Source organism: Rattus norvegicus, chromosome 15, assembly GCF_021556685.1.
Source record: "Rattus norvegicus strain SHRSP/BbbUtx chromosome 15, alternate assembly SHRSP_T2T, whole genome shotgun sequence".
NCBI lineage: Eukaryota > Metazoa > Chordata > Mammalia > Rodentia > Muridae > Rattus > Rattus norvegicus.
Genome location: NC_141548.1, coordinates 6832421 through 6845490, shown reverse-complemented (window position 1 = coordinate 6845490; position 13070 = coordinate 6832421). Strand labels below are relative to the sequence as shown.

The window sequence follows — 13070 nt, the reverse complement described above, 5'->3', positions numbered from 1 at the left end:
CTTTCAGCAATTAGTTAGTGCCGAATATTAGATAAAGTTACAGATACAAGCTAATAAAAGTTGCAGAGAGTATAGAAGAGTACAAATTAGACAAGAAGAATGAATTAGAGCCCCTCTAGCCAACAAAGCCCTGGATCCAGGAGAAAAGACTTCCACAGAAATGGCCAATGGATTATTTATCATAGAAACTGGACCCAGCGACAGCAGGATTGCCTGCTTATTATTGTTGCCACAGCACGGTTGGATAAAGATGCGGATAAGTTAACTTTGGGACTCATCACACACACACACACACACACACACACACACACACACAATCCTGATTGCTGTTCAGTAATGCCTACATGTTTCATTATCAAACTTTATTAATCTATCTTGGCTAACATATTTTCTAGCTACCTGTTTCCCCGAACCATGCAATTCTGCTGCCCAACTCTGATTTTGACTGTCCACTCCATCAAAGTGATTCTCCTCTGTCAGAGACAGAACAGATCTGGTTTATTAACAAAAGCAGCTTTACCCATGAGGGTCAGAGGAGAGCAGGGGCAGTAGTGACACTGGAAATGGAGGTAGTCTGGACTCAGTCTGTTCCTCCAGACACTTCAATTCAAAGGGCCAAGCTAATAACATTAACACAGGCCCTCATCATGGGAAAAGAAACCAATGGCTAGAGATAACAGATGGGCTAACAAGGCCGCTAAGGACATAGTCTTGAAGAAAACAGCATCTCTAGATTGGACACTGTTCTACCTGAACCACCTAGATCAACTGATACATGCAGAAAAAGAAATTAAATGGGATGGTGATGATTGAGTGAACGTAAGCTAATATTATCCATCTCTTTAACAAGAACTCTTCTCAGAAAGATCCACAGAGTCACTCACTTAGGAGTAAAACAAATGACAAACTTTAATGCTTATCAGCTGAGCAAATCTCCCAGTCACCCCAAATATCCAAACTCCTGACTGAGAGGTAAGAGCTTGGAGGCCTCTACTGGGAAAAATGATTTTATAGAGATTAAGGAAGAAAGACATGGCTCAAAATACCTGCTGGTTTTTGTGAACATTTCCTCCTGGATAGATGGATAGAGATACTAGAAGAGATTTTCCCAGGTTTGGAGTACCTAAGGTAATAGGACCAGATAAGGGCCTGCCTTCATATTTCAGAAATGTCAGGGACTAACTAAGATCTTGGAGACGAATTGGAAGCGTCATTATGCATATCATCCCCAGAGTTAAGGGCAGGTAGAAAGGATACATAGAACTCTAAATTAGACATTAACTAAATTAGCCTTAGAGACTGCTGGGACTGGATGACGCTCCTTCCCTTTGCCCTATACTAGATGTATATGGCATTCTAGCCCCCATTGTATCCAGCTTACAGTTGGCAGCGATTGAAGAACTGAAAAATGATAATTTAATATTTAAGGTCAGCGCTACCCAATAGGCTCATGACTATGTTTGCCCTAAATTGTGTGCCCTCAACGCCCTGGCAGTCCCCTACATTGGGGAAATGATCCTTCAGAGGGCCGTGAAGTTAGGGTTTTACTGCTGAGAACATATAGCAAACCAAAGTAAGTCTTATAAAGGACAACATTTAATTGCAGCTGGCTTACAGGTTCAGATGTTTAGTCCATTATCATTAAGGTGGGGGCGTGTCACCCTCTAAGCAGGTGTGGTGCAGCAGGAGTTGTGAGTTCTCCATCAGAAGGCTGCTAGCAGAATACTAACACTCAGGCCTTTCTCTGACCCCAGATATCTTAATCAAGCACTGGCTTTTGAAAATGCTAATACAGTAGAGAAACACTGTCTCAAAAACCAACCTACCAACCAAACCAACAAAGACAAATTAAAAACAGCAGCAACCGGGTTGGGGATTTAGCTCAGTGGTAGAGCCCTTGCTTAACAAGCTTAAGGCCCTGGATTTGGTCCTCAGCTCTGAAAAAAAAAAAAGACAAAATAAAAACAGGAGGAGCAGCAACAATAACAACAACAAACGAAAGAAAGAAAACACCAATGCATACTCTTATGTGACCTTACCTCCAAGTTATTTCTGAATTTTAAATTAAAATGCCTATAGTCAAAAGCTGTGCAGAATTAAGACAGATGTTCACTGGGGTTCCAGCTTGGGGGTGGGAGGAGACCATGACAGACAGGGGTAGAAAGAAGAACGTAAATAGAGGAGAAGCCACCATGAGGTAAGAATCTTTAAATAATGGCCGTGTGAGTGGGCTAATTGGAGTTTAAGGCATCCCAGACAAAACCATAGCAAATTATATAACGGAATTATTGGAAAAATATGCATAATAGTATAGAGGATAGCTATCTGCCCAGCTCTTGTGCTAATTAAGGATTATCATAGATATAAAGCTAGTGTGAATCTTTTATCCAGAAACTAACTGGGCAAAGGATGGGCAGAAATCCATGGTTGGGATCAAATACTTTCTACACACAAAACCAGATTCAGCACCTAGAATTACAATCTTCCCAACCCCAGATAACTACAGACCAGCATAGAAACACAACCAGTAACAGCCAGGGCATTCAAATCTCTATTAGAGCCCATCAACACTATGACAGAAGGCCCTGAATATGTCAACATGATTGAAGAACAAGAATAAAACAGACTGTAAAACAGCATTTGCACATATGGGAGAGGCCTTTAAAGAGAAAGTAAAGAAATGTGTGAAAACAATAACTGTGGAAGGAAATGAATAAAGAAATCCTAAACAGAGAGATGTGGATGAGTAAAATGTAGGAACTCAAATAGTCTCTCAGAGGCAGACCTTAATAACAGACTCCAACAGATGGAATAGAGAACCTCAGGCATTGAAGAGATGATAGAAGGAATGGATACGTAGATAGAGGAAATCTTAAATCCAAAGGGAGGAAAAGAGTGGAGGGGGAAAGGAATAAAGGAAAAGCAAAGGAAGAAAGGAAGGAAGGAAGGAAGTCAATCCTGGAAGAAAACATCCAAGAAATAGACAGGATTTTTCTGCAAAATAACAAATATAATAATGATAAACACAATAAAGTATATAGGAAGGATGAAAATAAACTTGGGTCAAAGGCAAATAAAACAGAAAACAAAAACAAAAACCAACCAACAAACAAACAAACAAAAATTCTCAACAAAATCATAAAAGAAAATGTCCTTAACTTAAACAAGAGACTCATCAAAGTAAAAGGAGCACACAGTATGAAATAGACTGGAGTGGAAAAGAAATTCCCCTGGGCATATATTTCCTAAGACAGTAACATGGAGAACAAATAAGTATAATAAAAGCTGCAAGGGAAAAAGTACTGGTAACATACAAAGTCAGTCCTCCTATGAGAATCACACATTACTTCTCGCTAGAGACTCTAAAAGCCAGAAGAGCCTGGATAGATGCACCGAAGACTAAGAGACCAGACTAATAAAGTTGGATTTTAGTTGACCCAAGGGCCTCTCTTCTTTTATCATATACAATATTATTAGATACTTCCTAAAATTGCCTTCAGAGCTTCCTTGAGGAAGCCTGAGGAGCTTAAGACCTCTGATAAAGTATTTTGTACACAAGAACCTGCTTCCTTTTTCCTTATTTCTACTACAGCAGGATGGAGGCAAAGTTTTTTGCAAACTACTTTTAATAAGTAGCCCACATCATAGGTAATGGAAGAGAAAAGTTATTAGGATATGGGGAAGAGGACCTGTTCAGCAATAGTTCTTCAGGAACGAGCTTGTTTTTCTTTGGCAGCAGTTCAGGACAACAGCAAGCAGCAAACCTGACTCCAGAGGGGATTTCACAGGGGAGGAAAGCAGGAGTGTGGTGGAAAAATTGTGGCAGCGGCTGTGCAGACTCAGGAGCTCCTGCTCAAGCTGCAACAAAGCACCCTGTGCTCTGAAGCACAGCAGCTTAGCCAGTTAGCTGGAGACCTGGCTCTCCCACTGCCTGCCTTACCTGGAATCCGCACAGGATACAAGAGGACAAACAACTGTGCCCAAGCTGAGCAAGCAGCACAAAAGCGCCTGTGAAGGACCCGCAGGCACCACCTTAGTCAGCTTCATCGGAGCAGAGAGTCTAAAGTGTTTTCCTCCTTCAAGCATGGCACCCCAGCCCATTTTCTTTCATTCCCCGCCTTTATTTTGATGGCTTCTACTTCCCTTCATAAGTTTGTCGTTTAGTTTCTTTTCTCTCTTTTTTGTTTCTTTGTTACTTTCTTTCTATCAACTAATATAAAGGACCAGCAATTTGATATTTCTAACCTAATATTTGTTGTGGTTTATGCCGTACATATTTGCACATTAAAATTTTTTTTCTTGCATTTGCCACACTTTAATCGGACTCATTAGCTTAGCTCAATTTCGGTTCTTGGGTTTTCTGAGGTAAGTGAATGTTGGGGTGACCTCATTCCCAACTCCTGATCCTTGTGCCTCTAAAGTCAAATGCTTATGAATTTTCAAAGTTTTCTTTGCCAGTGGATACGTGTGTGTCTGTGCATATATGTGCCACAATATTCAGTCCATGTTTGTACCATGGGTCCCAGGTATTGAACTCAGATAATCATACTAGTGTAGCAAGTTCTTTTACCTGCTAAGGACCTTGCTGCTATTGCACAAGTGTGTGTGTGTCTAATTTTCATATATGTATACACCATATATTGCGCCAATCTCTGCCTCTCAATACCATTGTCCTTCCTTTCCTCACCTCTTCTATCATTTCTTTTTATCCCTCTGGACAGTTTCTCTTTGTTCACATCAGTTTAAAATGTAGGAACACACACACACCGTTTGAAACCAAATTAAAATGAAAAAATAAAAACATGCAGTCTTTTTTATCAGTACTCCTTAGCAATAGCTTTTCTTTGATTTTTTATACATTTGATATATAATAATTAATGGGCAATCAGCTTGAAAATTTTCCTTAATGATTATATCCTTGGAATTTTCATAAATGTTTTATAAATGTTATTATACTATCTGCAGATAAAAATGTCAACTTTTAATTCCTACTAGTGACAGGCCTTAAATTATCACCTTCCTCCATTCTGACCACCGCAGTCTGCTGTCTATAAGGGTGATCACCACTTAGTGCTCAATGAAAGGGGAACAGAAGAGTGGACTTGTTCTGACCCCTTCTGGCCAGTAGCCCTTAGGTGTTTGTCCTGAAGAAATGAGGATATAGATTGCTAGGTATGGGGTGCCACCTTGTGGAAGTGAGAATTTAGTGCACCTGAGTGAGGTCTTCTCACAATTGCCTTGGCTGGAGGAGAGGTGAATCATCCCAGTCACAAGCACTCCTCTCTCAAAAGAAACCCAACCTCAGCTTCAAAGGAAACGGACACTTAATTTCCAGTGAGATTCGTGCACATCCCTCACTCTGGCATAAGTCCAAAGGACTTTCAGAAAAATGAAAGGGCACTTAGCGCCATTAGAAAATTCATGCCAGAGTCTTCTGTCTAGTCCAATGGAACAATGCCTCGAAATACCCAGCTACAAGTTGTTAATCTATACGCCATGCCGTGAACCATCTAAGGTGATAGCATATTCATAACGCCCTAGTAGGCACTTAATTGCTTTTTTGTGGATTTAGGACACAAAGAAGAAAGTGCCTTTCATGGTGGTGGTCCACTGTTAGTTCAAGAGTTCAAGCAGGAGGGCAGAGGCAGGGAGTAGAACATCCTTGTTTACATAGATAGTTCCATGCTAAATACAAACAAAAAGATCTTCGATTACAAAATACAAAACTCAAAATGAACATGTCATTGCAGATGTGTGTCCCTTCTGAGCGCATAGGTTAAGATCAAACTTTATCATGCCAAGAGAACACTCATGAGAAAATTACTGGAGACACCAGGCAGATTAGAATAGAAGTAATGGTTCTGGAGAGGTGGTTCCACAGTTAATACTGGCTACTGTTCCAGAGGTCGGAGTTCAATTCCCAGTAACCACACAGTGGCTCACAACCATCTATAGTGAGATCTGGCGCCCTCTTCTGGCCTGCAAGCATGCATGCAGGCAGAATGCGGTATATGTCATAAATCTTAAACAAACTAAAATAAAAGTAAATAGGTTTGGAAAGCTCTGTGTGTTTTATGTAAAAAGTGCAACTACATCTACTGCTATCCTGCATAGATATCCAGTGGCCTGCGGTGTCCTTCTATTTCTGATCGTTTACTCACCACTTCAATATCTGAGACCAGTGTCACTTATGATATACTTCATCTAAGTTATAATGCACCATTGTCACTCAAGCCTGGAAATATTAACCCTTTGAAGGAATGTATAAAGAGTTTTAGTCAGTATGTTGTCACAGGATCTGTCAGGGGTTGGAGAGATGGTTCAGAGATTAAGAGTACCAACTGCTCTCCCAGAGATCCTGAGTTCAAATCTCAACAACCACATGGCTACCTACAGCCATCTGCAATGGGACCTGACGCCCTCTTCTGGTGTGTTTGAAGATAGCTACAATATACTCACACAAGTAAAAAGTATGAAAAAAAAAAAAAGGAAAAACGGGACCTCTCAGTATAATCTGGCAGAACTAAACATCATGGACTTGCTGGGTGAAACAGGGTGGCCTTGATCCTACAGGAATCTACCTACTTCTTTATCCCAAGTACTGAAATTGGCACTTTGAGTCACTATGCCCAGTTGTGAAGAGTCCTTTCATGGTCGTGCTGAGCAACTTTGCTTATCATTTCCCAACAGCCACTTCTTTCTATGTAAATGAGACCATTTCTGTAGTGTCTGGTTTCAGGTGAATTCTGATTGGCTGTGTGATTCTGACATTTTTGTGGCTCCAGTTGACTAAAGAGGAACCCATCCATGGTTTTCTAGGTCTCTGAGTGTTTTACCTCTTTTAAAAATATTAATCAATCATGTTTATTTAAAGTATTACCATCAGAAATTTTTAATGGTAATTAAAAAAAATCAGTAAACAACCAAATCGATTTTCCTATTCTAGCCATATAAGCCAGCTGGACTTTGTAAGGAAAATGATCTAAAGTATCAGTGCCAAGGACTACAGAAAACTGCCACCCATAGGTAAACTGCCACAGTAAAGTGACTACGGCATGGCTCTGTCACTCATACCAGACAACCAGAATATACCTTATGAAAAGAATTAAAATCTATCCAAACCACTTAAAATACTTAAATGCAGAAACCTTAATTTTCCTTCAGTTGGGCCAGAAACCACCACAGACGCTATGGTCAGGGTTCCAGGGAGAACGAGTGGAAAGTTTAAGCTTAGGCCAACCAACACAGCCCTCGATTTTTCAAAGAAATCATTTACTGGGGTATACTGTAAACAAGGACTGTGGCAACACAGGAAACAAAGGCAGTTGGCAAGTGAAACTTCTAGAAGCTCATGAAAACAATACCATCCACACTGCAGACGGAAAAGGAGAGACAGGTAATGCCATGTTCTCTTCAGTCGTTCGGTCGTGCAGGGCATCAAACAATCGCTGTTTCCCACACCAGGATGTTAGCCCACAGGAGGGGCTGGCGGGACCTGTCCACTGTGAGGACTGGAGGGCTTTCCAGGAAGGCTGAAGCCTCTCAGGTTAGGAGGCCTCAGTAGAAAGAGGAGCACAGTGATCACCATCCAGGCCATCAAGATCACAGTGATGCTGATGCCACTGTCGCCTGAGGGCCCTGGCAATTCCCGAAGGCATTCTGTGTTGGTGCAATAGGACTGGGACTGCCGGAGCAGATTGATGAATTTTCTCATAGCGCGTTCATGAGAGCAAATACATTCACAGGGATCAAATCCCCCTTCAACCATGGTTGGTTACCAGCTTGTTTTTACTCAACTCTTTAAAGCCACCCATACAAGTGGTGGTGGGGACGGTGGTGGCCTGGAGTGTTCTGGATGCCCCTGTCGCTGCCACTGCTGCTGCTGGCTGCCACCCTCCTCCCCTCCAGATTAGATAGACCATGTCACTATTAGCCACTAGACCCAGATCTGTGTTTTGCCTTTTGTATGGGTGGATGCATCACGAGGTTGTCAAGTGTGGGCAGAATCTGGGAGACAGCTTTGCCTATCGAGGTTGGTGTTAGTCTTTGTATGGTTACCAGGGACCAATTCCAGATCCTCTGGAAGAACAATAAGTGATTTCAACTGCTGTGATATCTTCCCTGCCCCTTCCTCCATACCTTGATCTTTCTTTTTCTCCCCCCCCCACCCCCGGAGCTGGGGACCGAACCCAGGGCTTTGCGGTTGCCAGGCAACCGCTCTTCCACTGAGCTAAATCCCCAGCCCCATACTTTGATCTTTCTGTAGTCTCTCTGACTCCATCTGCCATAATGAACACTTCATCTCATAAAGCACGGTGGACAATAGCTACTGTGAAAAATACCATAAGTTGACAGAGCCTCCATTTTCACATAAATATATAAACACATAAATACACATACCTACCTAAAGAAACACAGAGACACACATAAACACACGCACAGAACACACAAAGACACACACAGCCCAAGTCATCATATTCTTTAGTAATTCTGTCCAGAGCAGAGCAGTTATAGATAGAAGAAAGTACAATTCCCAGCAATTTCAACTGAATATCATGTAATGCATATTTATGAAATACATATTTCACAGTATTTTAGGATTAGAGTACATTATACTATCTATCCTTTATTTTCAAAAGTATCGAAAGTTAGGAAGAGAATTCCAGCCTAGTATCAGACTTGTGTCCATCAGAGTCAGAACAGGTTGCTGTTTGAAACTTTCTTTTATTACAACTGTTTCCTAATGTCACATAGGAAAACCGGCTTCAGCCAGAAATGCCTTTAGCTACCACATGCATCTGAATCTCACCCTGGGAAAACCATGAGAAGCCATGAGAGAATGTGTGTGGCTCTTTGATGTCCAGCTTTCCTGTAGGTCTCTTCTGGCTTGCACGGACACCACTCCTTGATTCCTCCCTCTAAATGGCCGTGCAACCTTCTTGCCTTGCTCTGCTGCTGGTCACTGACAATTTGAGGAAGGTAAAAATTGCCTAGTGTGTTAGTGAAGCAGGCCTTTGAATGTCGCTCTGAGGGGTTTTGGGGAGAGAATCGACATAAAACTCACTCTGAATGGTGGTAACACCATAACTCACAGGCCAGGTGCCTGCACTAAATGGCACAGAGAGGAAGCTAAGAGCTAGAATTTCCCTATTTCTGCTCCCTGCTCCATCCACATGGAAAGAGTCTCATTCACATCCTGCCAGCCAGTCCACTTCTACCAACTGCACCTCTCACGGCTACACTCACCCCTTCTAGGATGGAGTCTGTGCTTCCCGACTCTGAGCCAATGGAACCCTCCTTTCTTAAAATGCTTCTGTGACAGAATGGGAAACAGGACCAGTGCAGTCACTGCTTCGTTCTGCCCTTTGCAGTCTCCTCCCGCCTGGTTCCCTCACAGCCTTTCCAGTCCAATGTGTCTCCAAGAAAACAGGCTAAAGATTTCACCTTAATTCTCCTTTGACTTGTCTCCGGTAAGAGCCTTTTGCTACATCAGCCCAGGTAGACAAGTGAAAGAGGAAAAAGAGAAGAGAAGACAGTAGATGGTCTAGGCAAGGGATAACTGAAGTTCTCCTTGTAACACAAGCTACTTCCCAAGATATTACCACTAATCCAGTTTCTGTGTCAATATGGCCCCCAAAATCTAATCACCTATCATTAGAGCACATTTGCTGACACACTTTTATTGCAGTTCAATTTCTATTGCATGCCTTTTGAAAACACATCTAGGGGCTGGGGATTTGGCTCAGTGGTAGAGCGCTTGCCTAGGAAGCGCAAGGCCCTGGGTTCGGTCCCCAGCTCCGAAAAAAAGAAAAGTAAAAAAAAAAAAAAAAGAAAGAAAAGAAAGAAAACACATCTAAAAGTGGGGTGGGCTTTTCCAGCTAGATTCATGACCTTTTCTCTCCCACTCAGCACCCATACTCAAATCACCTGCGGACATCTCGTTTCCTAAACACAGGTGTGGCTGTCTCTTTTACTTTTCCCCATGGGATAGTTTAGTTAGAATGATCTTACCGCACCAGCCCATCAATGACTGGCTTTCTAGCTTTAATGACTTAGGAAAATTTCTGTTTGTTGATAATGGAAATCGCCCACTGTATAAAGTCATTTGCTCCTGCTCTCAGAGGAAAAGAAAGAGAGAAAAGGTCTGCCTGCTGGGCATACTCAAGGTAGGTCAAGGCCTGTTGGCAGATTTTTCAGCCTGAGGTATGGAACCATAAGAGAAGGTGTACTTGAGGCTTAAATTTCTATTGACCTTGGTGGAAAAAAACGGAGAAGTTTGGGGAACGGGAACGAATGCATTGTTTATTTTAACAATTTGTTTCTGTTAGCTTGTGGTTATGCTTCCCACAGTACTACAGTAAAACAGGGCTTTGAGAAATATGCTTGTTGTTGCCTTGTACCCACCAGCATTCCTTTCATAACTGTGTCTTTCCTCTTCTTTTGGCCTTTCATATTCTGATCCTCATCTGCCCCTCAGAGGACCTTTCCACTTCCTACCACTCAGTCCACCAAAGTAGGGCCATGCCGTTTCAGGAAACTGGAATTTCTGAAAAGCCCATTGAATCTGGAAAGCAATATACCCCAGGATATGTCCTGTAGGTCAGAGTAAGATGTTGCAAAAAGAGGAAAACTGACTGACCTCCCACTTTGTGCTTTCAAAAAGAACAAATACTTCAAAAACTTAGTTTCTCCCTCCTCCCCATTACAGAATCTGATTTCAGCCCTGCACACTGTGCTCTCCTGGATCCATGGATGCTAAGCTGCAGGTTCTGGAGATGCCAACCCCTCAATGTCTGCTCAACTCAGTCCATTCATTCTCAGTTCCTGGAGTGATTGCGTCCACCGACCCATACGCCCATCGCCAATCGAGAGTATTCCACGCAGCAGATCGAGTTCCAGCAAGCAGAAGGAATCTTCACTCACAGAACACATTGCGGACCTTACCTGACACGCTGGACAGAACTAAGAGGTTAGTGAGAAACAAGTGTGTGTGAATACCATCCTATGTCGCCATCTTCTGGGCACATACAGAATTACATCCTATTACCTTACTTGGGAGTCCGAGGCTTCCTTCTACCCTCTCAAGTTCAAGTCACAGATGCAGATATTCACAGCCAACCACTGGACTAAGCCTGGGGACCACAATGAAAGAGTTAGGGGAAAGCCTGAAGGAGATGAAGGGTTTGGAACTCAATATGAAGAACAACAATATCAATTAACTGGAGCCTTCAGAGCTCCTCGGGACTAAACTACCAACTAAAGAGGATACATGGTCCTGGCCATGGCTCCTGATACATAAAGTGTAGAGCATGTGTAGCAACAACTGGCTCATCTGACATCTATGGGAAGGGAGACAACTGGCCCTGTAGAAACTTGATGTCCCAGAGAAGGGGGATGCTAGAGGGGTGAAGTGGAAGTGGATGGGTAGATGGAGGAGTGCCCTCTTAGAAACAAAGAGGACTGGGAGGGTATGGGGGTTCAAAGTGGAGAGATCAATGATGGGGATGACATTTGAAATGTAAACAAATAAAATGACTAGTGTATAATAGATGGTAACAGACGTCTCCATAAGGACTAGATATTCATTATCTGTAGCAGGTTCATTGAAAGTCAAACTCCATAATTGTTGTGACTTACTTATTATTGAAATTTCACATAGATGAACCCAAGCAACATTTTAACTTTTCTCCTTGAACCTATAATAAATCATTAGTTACCTTTATAAAACAATTTAAAAAGCAATTAGGGTTTCTACTCTCTTAGGCTTCGATACAGTGCCTCATTTTAGCTGTCCCTCTCTATGTTCCCTCCATTGCTGCCTCGCCCTGTCTCTTCACATTTCACATTCCTATCCCTGTCAGTGTCCCTCAGCCATCCATGAGTGAACTTGTACTTCCCTAAATGAGGACAGTCTGGCCCACGTCCCTAGACCCTCACACTAAACTGATCATACAGTCACACAGATTGAAGAATCAACAGCTAACATCCACATTTAAGTGAATATGTATCCCATTTGTCTTTTTCAGCCTGGATTACCGCATCCAGAATGACTTTTACTAGATCCATTCATTGTCCTGCATAGTGCATGCTTCCTTTTTGCCTTTTGTAATTGTTAAGCAGCAATGCAGTCTGTAAATGCACCACGTTTTCTTTATGCATTCATCCGTTAAGGGACAACTTAAATATTTCCAAATTCTAAGTATTACAAACGAGCTTCACTGAACATGGTTGAGCAAAGGTCTGTATTCTACGATGAACCAACATCTGGACATGAGACCTGGAGTTGTATCTTAAGGAACAACAATTTTCACCTTCCTGAAGAACCATCATACTGATCTCCGAAGTTGCTGTAGAAGTTTGCCTTTCCACCAGGAGAATATAAATGTTCCCCTTGCTCCATAACCCAGTCAGCTTGAGTTGTCACACGTGTTATTAACCTTAGTCATACTGACAAGTGTGAAAAGTGATTCAGAGTAATTTTGATTTGCATTTGTGTGATGTACAAGGATGACGAATATTTCTTATGAATTTCTCAGTCATTTGAGTTTCTTCTCTTATGAATGTTATGCTTAGATATGTAGCACATTTTAATTATTTTTCTTGATAGTGTTTTAGTTTTTCAAATATACTTTTATATTAGCCTGTTGGGCCCTACCTTGGGGTGTTTCCCTTCCCCCTCACCGAGCCTTTCAGTCTGCTATGGCAAGAAGTTGTTTACACCCTTGGCAGCTGCTCTCAGTCTCTGATTTGGGGCCAGGACCTTCCATGGCACCCATTCCCCTTACTGAGCCTTTCAGATTATTGTTGTTAAGAAGTTGTTTACGCCCCTGTATTGGGGTCGGGACTTGCCACGATGCAGATTTTTCCTGTTTTCCTATTTTCCTGGTTGGGAATTTTCACCTACTTTATTGTTTTTCCATGGCTTTTGCCTGTGGTATATAAGGAGATCTCAGTAAAGCGCGGACAGCCTTCTTTTAACACGAATGACCCGAGTGTGTGTTTCTTCTTAACTCTTACAGGCCTATGCCTGGTTCTGTGTTGTGACGACAGAGGTCCCACTGAGATCGGGA

At 42.2% G+C, this 13070-nt stretch overlaps 1 pseudogene; it reads right to left on the bottom strand.

Annotated features, from left to right (window-relative positions):
- Positions 1-7468: 7468 nt before the first annotated feature.
- On the bottom strand, positions 7469-7768 carry LOC148000755 (small integral membrane protein 14 pseudogene; annotated as a pseudogene).
- Between the last annotated feature and the right edge of the window lie 5302 nt (positions 7769-13070).